The sequence below is a fragment of the Armigeres subalbatus genome, unplaced genomic scaffold (genome assembly GCF_024139115.2).
Source record: "Armigeres subalbatus isolate Guangzhou_Male unplaced genomic scaffold, GZ_Asu_2 Contig767, whole genome shotgun sequence".
Classification (NCBI taxonomy): domain Eukaryota; kingdom Metazoa; phylum Arthropoda; class Insecta; order Diptera; family Culicidae; genus Armigeres; species Armigeres subalbatus.
This window is the reverse complement of record NW_026943553.1, coordinates 15,410-26,103: the sequence shown is the minus strand read 5'-3', so window position 1 is coordinate 26,103 and position 10,694 is coordinate 15,410. Positions and strand designations below refer to the sequence as shown.

Below are 10,694 nucleotides of genomic sequence, written 5' to 3'. Positions count from 1 at the left end.
TAAAAATGGCTTTCTGAAGAACGTACCAATTTGTTTCAAATGTGAACCATAAATGTCAATAGAACCATTTTTTTGTTCCGCATGACTCATCGCAACAATGTTTCCTGACTTAGTTAAAAACCATTTGTTCGCTCTATCGTTACTTAATGAATATTCGTTCATTTCAACTCTTGCGTATTGAGCTGAACTGGTTGATAGATTTTCTCGTAATATCTCTTTCGTTAATTTTGGACATGAATCAGCTATGCAAGTGCTGGTATATTCATTACATGTCATTTCATCTTTTTCTAATAGTCGTTTGGCAACCTGTGACAAGGGTTTGTTTCCAGTTCGCAGGAGCTTCTTGATTTGACAGAGTTTGCTTTCGAACGGATATGCACTAAAGTCGGACAGCACCCCAATCTTCTTAACTTCATTAACTAAATGTTCAAATTATGCACATTGCTGGTGATGTAATCTTCACCGTAAATATTCTTGAATAATTCCAAATAATGCTCTATCAATTAATTTGCCAAATCGAGTAATTGATCATAGACTTTTGTCGAACAAATAGTAACAGCGCAATAAAGTACCAAGAAGTGCTCATAAATGTCTGACGGTAGCACGTAGGTTTCAACACAACTATTGAAATATAGTAAAAAAAAGTGCGATATTCTGTCCCCTTCCAATGCGCTACACGCTTAGTTCAGTTTACCCATAGATGGGTGAAGAGTACCTAAAATCTTCAAAAAGTGCACATACCTAGATATGGGTAAAATGACATTTACCCATATTTGGGTGGTTCAGTATAGAAATAGTATATAGGTATATTTCACCCAAATTTGGGTGATTTTTCCAGCTTTCGCCTGGGGGCTTTCCCTGTCTTTCCCATAAAGGAATTCAAAATTGGTTTTTAATTTTAATTTAGTTTGCCGTGGAAAGAAACTGCTAATAAAACTATGAATCCAAAATCTGTTTATTGAAATGTTAATCATATTTATGACATTCTATAATATTGCTGCTTCCGGCAGGTTCAGGAAGTAGTTCTATACTGCGATTCTCGAGGAAGTTCGTGTTCTCTGCTGCTAGTGTATCTGCATATGACGATACCGGACGATAATCGATAATAACATAACGGATGTGTAGACTAACACAGTTTTACCACAAACCTTGGCGGTTTTACAGCTGAATCATATTTCAATCCGGACCACTGCATTTTGGCTATCTTTAGAAATGCGTTCTCGCTCTCGGGGATAACAACCGTGACCATAGGAAGAGCAAGGGTAAAAGTAGCTAAACCGCATAGGTATGCTGGAATCAAATGAAAGAGTTATTGTGTATTATGTTTTAGCTGTATACTTTCAGAGTACTTACCAGTGGGAGGAACAGGTACGAGGATCCATCATTCCGTGTTGCATAGGCATTTCGGAAGACTGACATACAGGTGACCTGTAACAGGTCCATTGGAATCAAGTCAGATTTACAGCTTGGGTCAGCTTGGGGCAACCACTGTTGTTGACATTTTTTTGCACATAATGATAATGGTGATTTTTTTCGGCACATCGCTTCAACACCATGTTGCAGTTGGCATTTATGCTCGAAATACGACCCAATCCTTGCTGTCTCCTGCTGACCGTCAGTGTGGGAATAACGCCGTTTCTCTGCCCGCAGATTACATCTATCCAGAAGTTCAAATCGAGTCATCCTATGTCATCATGTCGATGTTATTTTTTAACAAGAAACGCTACAATATACCCCTCCGGTAACGATAAATACTTTCGAAAAGTCACGCCGAGCTGGGTGCCTCATAGACAAAGCCGCAGAGGCTGGTTTCGTTCCGGTCAGTAACTTATTGAATCTGCGCACGATTGATTCCGGTCTGGTAGATCACCCAACACCTCGACGAGGGCGATTGTAGAAGGGAAGTATGCGTCTTTAATACGTCCCAGTGATTCGTCGAAATAAGCTGACAACACAACACAGGGGGTGTGTTTAATTCGTGTGCACTTGACCAAACACCCTTGAAAGCTACGTTGTTTCGTATCGGAGAGTTCCCAACGGCAATTCTGTAACTGTTAACGGGAAATATTATTTGTCATTAAGAGTACTGGGGAGCTTATCTTCTTAGAGGGTATATCATAATCGTGCCTTACTTTTTGGGGGAGCTGCTGATTTGGTAGGCGAGTTTGGAGTTCCATCAGCGAGATTCGACAGGAGTGCTGCTGTAGCCCTGTATTTGTGGTATTAATCTTCCGGCTGTGGAAAAGATGAAAATTTGTAGATTTATCTCTTCCAGAAGAGACGAATAAAGGTAGAACAGAATCACTTACCGCAATTCGTTATTCCGTACATTAACATTAATTAATATAACATCTTGGGAGAACAACAACTACTACTCCCCGGGATCTTTTCAATGAGATATAAATGACCGATTAACAAAACAATGTTATTTTTTCACCCAAATTTGAGTAAATTCATTAACTCATATATTGGTAAAGTCACTTTACCAACAATATTGGTAAAATTCACCGATTTCCTCAGTATATTTTACCAATAATATGAGTAAAGTATTCAATACCCAAATATGGGTGAATCAAGTACCCATAAATAGGTGAATTGATCTAAGCGTGTAGGCAATCGAGACCTCGAACAGATCTATGAATTTCGGCGGGCATTTTCATTTGTTTTAACCTTTGTGACACTTCTGCAGTGGTTTAAGCAGACCACTTTGTCCTGTAATTTCCCATGTTTCCATCTCGCCACCCTATTAGATGTCGTTTCATAATGCCCAAGTCAATGAGATGAAGGGAATCTGCAACCGGAAAATCATCTATCATATCCATGGGCAGCCTTAATAGAGGTGAATCGGTTTTATGATGTGATCCGTAAAACTTATCGCGGAATCCACGGTCGGTGCGCAAGTTCGATTGGATTTGCGGGTAATAGTTACAGTGTGAGACGTACGAGTATTCACCCGCCACTGTGCACTTTTGGCAGCCATTATGTGTATTAAAATTGGCGACTCCTGTGGATATTTATAATAAAATTGTTATAAGATTTACGTAAAGTTTAAATACCTTTTATAAATGCTCGAGCAGGAGAGTCACAAATAAAACATCTAATGGAAACCGAAATTTTGTAACCATTAATGATAATTCCATTCATATACACATCTTCCATCTCATCAACAAAAGGTGTCAAAAATTGTACAACATCAGCCGGCTTGTGTTTACCAGAGTAAATGCCAATTATCATTGGTTTTATCTGAGGCATCTCATGAATGCTGAACAAAATTGGCCAGAATTCATCTTTAGCGCTTCTGTAAATTGGCAATCCATCTATATTAATTTTCAATGATAAATTCAATGGCACTGAAACTTCCGAGCAGACCCTCTCAATGCAAGATTTGAGACCATGATGTCAGTATTGACCGTTTGCTCTAGTTTGAATCGTTACACTCTGTGGAGTTTGTACAAGAGTGCGAGGATCTCTTGGAAGCACATTAGGAAGACGAGTGTTTAAAATGCACAACAGCTCTTTCAGTGCGTTTTGTTTAACATTGTAAGTTACCGCCCAACTTCGAAGAGCCTTCAGTAAACGAATGTTATTCACCATTTCGTTGTTGATAATGTCATCTTCCTCGTTCTCCGAATCATCTGAATGATATTCTTCACCTCCAGAATATTGGTGTTGAACATGCTGGTAATTCGAAGTATCATGGTTCTTTGGTTCAGTCAGCTCATGCAATCTAATAGTGTCCTCGGCTATTTCAAATGGTTCATTGGTTTTTGGAGGTTCTGTTATCTGCCGGACGGTATCAGTGATGTCGGTATTTATCGACGGATCTAGATGTTTGATACGCAACTTCGAATTACGCGATATTGTACAATTGTTGTTGCAAATGGTTAAAGTTTTCTAATTTTACGTTTGAACGATCCACTTGTTTTAATTTTCTTCAGCTTGTTTTTGAACGGATCCATCTTTCAGAATACAAACAATTTTCACAGTAATTTAATAATACATTTATTTATTCCGAAGAGTAACAATGAATACTCTATGGTTACATCTCAAACTGAAAAGCCTTTTTTCAAATTTTGTAGCGAGCAAACATGTTTATCGACTATTTTGTGAAGTCAATAATAAATAAACGCTCGCTGAGTTTATGATTGATTTGAGAAACAGCTTTGTAAAGGGAAGAACTGCTGCTTTAAATTTCTTTTTAAATCCAGATAGTTTTTGAATTCATCACTGGACTTCATAATGTTTTGAAAATAACTTCAACGTTTGACATTCTTAAATGTCCCTAGTAAACGAAACAACATGTTGATTGCTTTTATAAAACCATTATAAATTAATGTAAAAGCCAAACGGCAGCTCATTTGTTACTTGGGGAGGTTGGTTGACAGCATGAAGTTAACCACTATAAGTTCGAACGAAAAACATCCAAAATATGTTTGGTACAAGGTGATTGCTACTACCGTGACCTACCCTAATTCCGCGCACCGCCTAATACCGTGGTTTTCATCAAAAATCAGCACCTGGCTATCATGGACATCACATTATTTGCTGAAATGTTCAAACATAATATGTTTGAACATTACACCAAATAATACGACGTCCAGGTTCTGATTTTTTATGAAAACCACGGTATTAAGCTATGCGAGAAATTAGGGCAGGTCACGGTATACGGTTAGCAAATACAGCCAAGTTTTTTTTACACGGTTTGGTTTTAGTCGATTAAGAACTTTAGCGTCACTGAAACAATGAGTCAACCCCTCGGTAAACCCCATAAAATAAATTCGCAAAAGAATAAAGAATATTCCGGGAGTATTTAAAAAGTGAGAAATGTTATTGAATTCCAACCGCGTAAAAAATCATGGGTATATATTTTAAATAAAGGTGTTCAATATCAAGAAATGTAACCATTGATCCCGTTCGCCAAATAGATTTTGAAAAATTACTCCAGTGTGCCGTTGTAGTTACCCTCAAAGCGGGTAATTTATTAATTTCGATATCATTTCCGACTCAAATTCTGCTCTGGCACACCTCGGGGGTGATGTAGGGGAAGTGGGGGTAGCACGCCCATAGGGGTTAAAACGCGCCACCCCTGAATAAGGTTAAATATCCCCATTTTGATTATTTTCAATAGTCTATACGATAAAGCAATGAAAAATATTGCCATTGGATACATATATTTCATGATTTTTCTCTAGTTATACATGAAAAACTCGAAAAAACGATTTTACGTGTTTTGATGCAATTCTAGCTCGGTGGAATTTAGTCTTTCTGTCGCTGTTATACATTGATAAATTAATAATTGAGCCATGAGCCATGCTGCTTACTCGTGTTCTTTATGTTCCACACGAAATCGTCGTCAAAAATGGTTTTAAAACGATTTTATGGGCCTTCAAACTTCTGAGGTCGGTGTGGGGCATTACGCCCATACTCATTTCGTATGACCGAAACAGCTGAAACATTCGGTTAATTGCCTCAATGTATGCAATTAAAATGAAAATCAGAACGATAAGCACATGCGCGTTTTAACCCATCCACTGGCGCATCTCACCCCGCATGGTTTCAAAATCATTTTTTTTCGGGTGCTTTTTAAAAATCAAATTTCTGTGCAATAAAATGGACAATTAGATATCTGTTATCGGTAGTCAGTCGCAGATATGCTGTTCTTCAGTATGCGCTGATGAAAACTGGCTGAAATGGTGGTTTTCATTGATAAAAATGGCATTTTCCTTAACGTGGGCGTCCTACCCCCAGTTCCCCTACATTTGGTTTTTTGGCCAACAATTTTAAATAAATGCTAATTAGCTAGTTTATAAACCCGTTCTATGACAAGTGAAGACTTCCACTAAAAACTTTAAAAAATAATGTGTAAATATAGTCCTATTATGTTGCGTACACCTCTAATAGTCGATTCAGATGGCACCTGATAAAGAGTATTTCGATGTCTAAGTTTATACATTGGTTTTTTTTGACGTAAACTACGTCTAAGGGGAAGACTCAGATACAGGGTGTAAAACCAAAATTTCCAAATTCGAGACCGTCACGAAATTAGGATAGATTTCAAACGCTAATAGCGTCTTTATCTTTCGATGGATTTTCGACATTTGCTTATCAATCGATTCAGAAACTCTCCAGCAATTTGCCAATTCTATTGATTCTATTGATTATCAACGTTAAACTATTGAAAATGTTGTTTCTTTCCAAACCGGGTGAAAAATTCAATTCCAATCATAAATCCCCAACACGGACATCAGATTGCAGTAAGGTACGGGCCTTTTGATCTACTGCTTCGTTTTCCCTGTGTTTAAAAAGCCCCGTGTTTCGCGTGCGCTCGTCATTTTCATTCTGGATGTCACGGCGAGCGGACCAGGGCGTCCAAAAGCGGTCCCAGTGACAACGGCTGTCTCAGCAGTGTGGTGGTGCGGATAAATTTTTTTCGGTCGGTGGTGGTGGCGGTCGTGTAAGCAGCAGCACATCATTTTCATCCGTGTCCCATCTTCGGCGGATCTGGCAATCGACGGCGTTCGTTGAGCCGAATCATTGGATGGCGGTCGCGCAGTCCAGTGGCTGCTGTTAATAAGGCACATAAGTGGCAATTAATCGGTTCTTTTCAGGACCATCATTATATTTGGGAGGAAGGTTAAGTTGAAATAATTTTCCTAAAGTGCAACCGTTAGGAACTGGTGAAATTTTCTAGCGTAATTCGGAGTTATATGATTTTAGTGATTGAGAATGTTGATATTAGACGAACTTTCTTCATAGAACAAAGCATAATTGTTTGGCATCGGTAGCGGAATCATAGCATTAGTGCCGGTCCGAGCATAGGCTGTCATTGCTACAGCAATTTATTCACTAACGTGGCGTTTGCAACGATTTGGATGTTGTCGGCACAACATGAAATTTTCCCGCGAGACTAATTTTGTATTTTTCCTGTTGATTGAAAAAGAAATCGGTTCCGAGATGAACTTTATTCAAAGCGCAACGCTAACGTCGGTAGTTGAATCCCAAGCAAGTATCGGAAGGAGACCATGCAAATTGTTTCGCATTATAACTGAAAAAAATTGTATGGCGTCAGTATTGATGTTTGCTACAGATTTTTTGACGTAAACTTAGTCTAAGGGGAAGACTCAGGTACAGGGTTTAAAACGGAAATTTCCAAATTCGAGACTGTCACAAAAATTAGGATAGATTTCAAACGCTGATAGCGTCTTTATCTTATTTTCGACATTTGCTTATCAATCGATTCGGAAACCCTTCAGCAATTTGCCAATTCTATTGATACTATTGATTATCATTAATGCTTTTTTTTTCTACTTCAAATATGATTTTGAAAAAGTATCACCAGCGCGTGCTTACTCGCAATCTACATGCTGATCATGCTTAACATTATAAGAAAACTGCTCTCCCGCGCGCGCGTGGCATTTCAGCACCTAAAAACTCATGGATGTGTATGTATGTAGAATCACGAGCGCGCGTAAAACGGAGATGCTGCAAAAATGTTTTCGCATGGATGACTATCTACCAAAATTATAAGTCTTTCTCTGAATCGTGATTCTACTACCGACGGAAAACAATCTGCTATCACCAAGCAATTAAGTTTTACTTTGATCAAAATTCATCTCGCCTCAAGTTGTGACTTAAGAGCTACTTTCATTGATGGTAGCCAATCGTTAGTAAGGGAAATTACGGCTTTGCCAGGTTTTGTTCTATTATTGTCAGGGGGTTTTCTGTAACTAATTATGCTCAAATTTGGCCTAAACATTCTTTGCATATCAAAGAATATTGTGGCCAAATTTCATAAAATTTGGTCAACTAATCTCCCCCCAAAAATAATAGAACAAAACCTGCCAAAGCCGTCATTCCTCCTACATCATACAAGAAAATTTAAACACACCATCGCCGGGAATAAAATTTCCGGTAGGAGCTCCGCCGATGCCGAAGGTGGTACCACGGTCTGCTCTCCGCGACATCTCGAACGAAATGGCTCGCGCGCAAGGAAGAGCTGCTTTCTTGTAATCAATAAAGTTGAACCTGTAGCCACGCCCCTTTGGTGAGTGTGTGACGGTTACACAATATTTGCAGTCATACCGGACAACAAAGAGGCTCGACTAATGAGCCATCTTTATTAACTATAAGAAAAATGCTCTCCTGCGCGCGCGTGGCCCATTCCAGTTCGAGACAGCAGCACGTACGGACGAGTTTTTTGTTCGCGCATTTTAACGTTAACTACGTCTAAGGGGAAGCCTCGGATACAGGGTGCAAAATGAAAATTTCCAAATTGGGGACTGTCACGAAATCATGTAAGATTTCAAACGGTAATGGCGACTTTATCTTTCGACGGATTTTCGAGATTTTGTTATTAATAGATTCGGAAACTTTCCACCAATTTGCTAATTGTATTAAAACTATTAATTATCAACGGCAAACTATTGAAAATGTTATTTCTTTCCAAACCGGGTGAAAAATTCAAAAATTAACAAACCCGTTCATAAATCCCCAACACGGACATCAGATTGCAGTAAGGTACGGGCCTTTTGATCCACTGCTTCGTTTTTCCTGTGTATAAAAAGCCCCGTGTTTCGCGTGCGAGCGTCATTTTCATTCTGGATTTCATGGAAAGCGGACCAAGGCGTCCAGATGCGGTCCTAGCGACAACGGCTGTGGTGGTGCGGATGAAATTTTTTCGTTCGATAGTGGTGGCGGTCGTGGCAACAGCAGTACATCTTTACATCCGTGTTACAAGCAGCATTTTTGGATCTGGCAATTAACGGCGTGCGTAGAGCCGAATCATCAGATGGCTGTTGCGCAGTCCAGTAGTTGTTGTTGGTGAGGCACATAATTGGGAATGAATCGGATCTTTTCAGAACCACCATTATGTTTGGGAGGAAGGTTAAGTTGAAATAATTTGTCTATAGTGCAAACGCTAGGAACTAGAAAATTTTTCAGTGAAATATTCTAGCGTGATTCTGAGCTCAATTATATGATGTTCGTCTAGCACTTAACTACTCTTCTTGCTGTGGATTTAATTTTGAACAATGATTCAGTGATTTATAAGTGATTGAGCAAGTTGATATAAGACGAACTTTTTTCATAGAACAAAGCATAATTGTTTGGTATCGGTAGCGGAATCTTAGCATTAGTGCCGGTCCGAGCGCGCGTCAGAAGGAGAAGCTGCAAATATGTATTCGCATGGATGGAAATAAAACCTTAAACAAGTAGCAGGCTACCGACTAGAATTATAATCTTGATGGAAAATTTCACTTGACTGTTACTGCTATCCACGCGAATAATTATCGGCAGCGTCTTTTTATAACGCGCGCTTGTGATTCTGCTACCGATGGAAAACAATCTGCCATCACCAAGCAATTAAGTTTTACTTTGAACAAAATTCATCTCGCCTCAAGTTGTGACTTAAGAGCTACTTTCTCTGATGGTAGCCAATCATTAGTACTTCAGACAAGAAAATTTAATCTGAGCGCGAACGACCGCTTGAACCACACCATCGATGAGAATGAAATTTCCGGTAGCAGCTCCGCCGAAGCCGATGGTGGGACTACGATCTGCTTTTCGCGACATCTCGAACGAAATGGCTCGCGCGCGGAAGAGCTGCTTTCTTGTAATCAATAAAGTTAAACCTGTAGTCACGCCCCTTTAGTAAGTGTGTGACGGGTACACAATATTTGCAGTCATACCGCACAACAAAGAGGCGGGACTAATGGGCCATCTTTATTGATTATAAGAAAACTGCTTTCCCCCGCGCGCGTGGCATTTCATTTGAAATATCGCGGAGGGCGGTCCCAGCATCGGTAGAGATGTCGCAAATTAATCGATTACTTCGATTAATCAATTATTTGTTGTGATAATCGATTAATTTTTAAATCGAATACTTCCCAACGATTAATCGATTCAATAATCGACAAGAATCGAGAGTAATCGATTAATCGGGATATTACGACAACTATTAGATTTCGATTACTTCAATTAATCGATTCATCGTTATGGTAATCGATTAATTTTGATTCGATTACTACTCAACGATGAATCGATTCAATAATCGTCAAGAATCAAGAGTAATCGATTAGTTACCAATCGATTAATCGAGATTTTACGACATCTCTAAGCATCGGCGGAATTGCTGAGCAAATTTTATTCCAAATACATATGGGATATTGGAAAAATCGGTTCTTCTCAGGGCTTCCATTCTATACAAAGGAAGATTGAGGCGAGGCGAACTTTTTTCAAAGTGCAAATTAACCGCTTGGAGACGCCATAAAGTTGCCTGGCGTCCGTAGCAGAATCACGAACGCGTGTCGGAGGGAGATGCCACAAATATGTATTCGCATGGATGGCTTCAGTGGCAGTCAAGTTTAATTCTTTCAAGATTCTTATTTGGTTTTGTTATTCCAGCATATGGCGTGGGTCGTGTGGTCGTTAGTGATTCGAAATATGCATTATTGGGAATTAATCGATTCTTCTCATGGACACCATTTCAAACATAGGAAGATTGAGGCGAGACGAATTTGTTCAAAGTACGACGTCGTAGCAGAATTAAGTTGCCGTTCGTAGCAGAATAACGAGCGCGTATTGTAGAGAGCTGCTGCAAATATGTATTCTTGCACTGGCACTAGATTCTTCATTTCACCAAACTGTTTTACGTAGTTTACGTCGGGCGGTCGTGTCTTGTACACAACCCTTATGAT

General features: G+C 39.3%; 1 long non-coding RNA gene across 1 annotated transcript; it reads right to left on the bottom strand.

Moving 5' to 3' along the window:
- Positions 1–970: 970 nt before the first annotated feature.
- Positions 971–2,234, bottom strand: LOC134204631 (uncharacterized). Its single transcript, XR_009977914.1, has 3 exons — positions 2,133–2,234; positions 1,354–2,051; positions 971–1,290 (listed from the first exon to the last, which is right to left on the bottom strand). It is a non-coding gene; the product is annotated as an uncharacterized LOC134204631 (long non-coding RNA).
- Between the last annotated feature and the right edge of the window lie 8,460 nt (positions 2,235–10,694).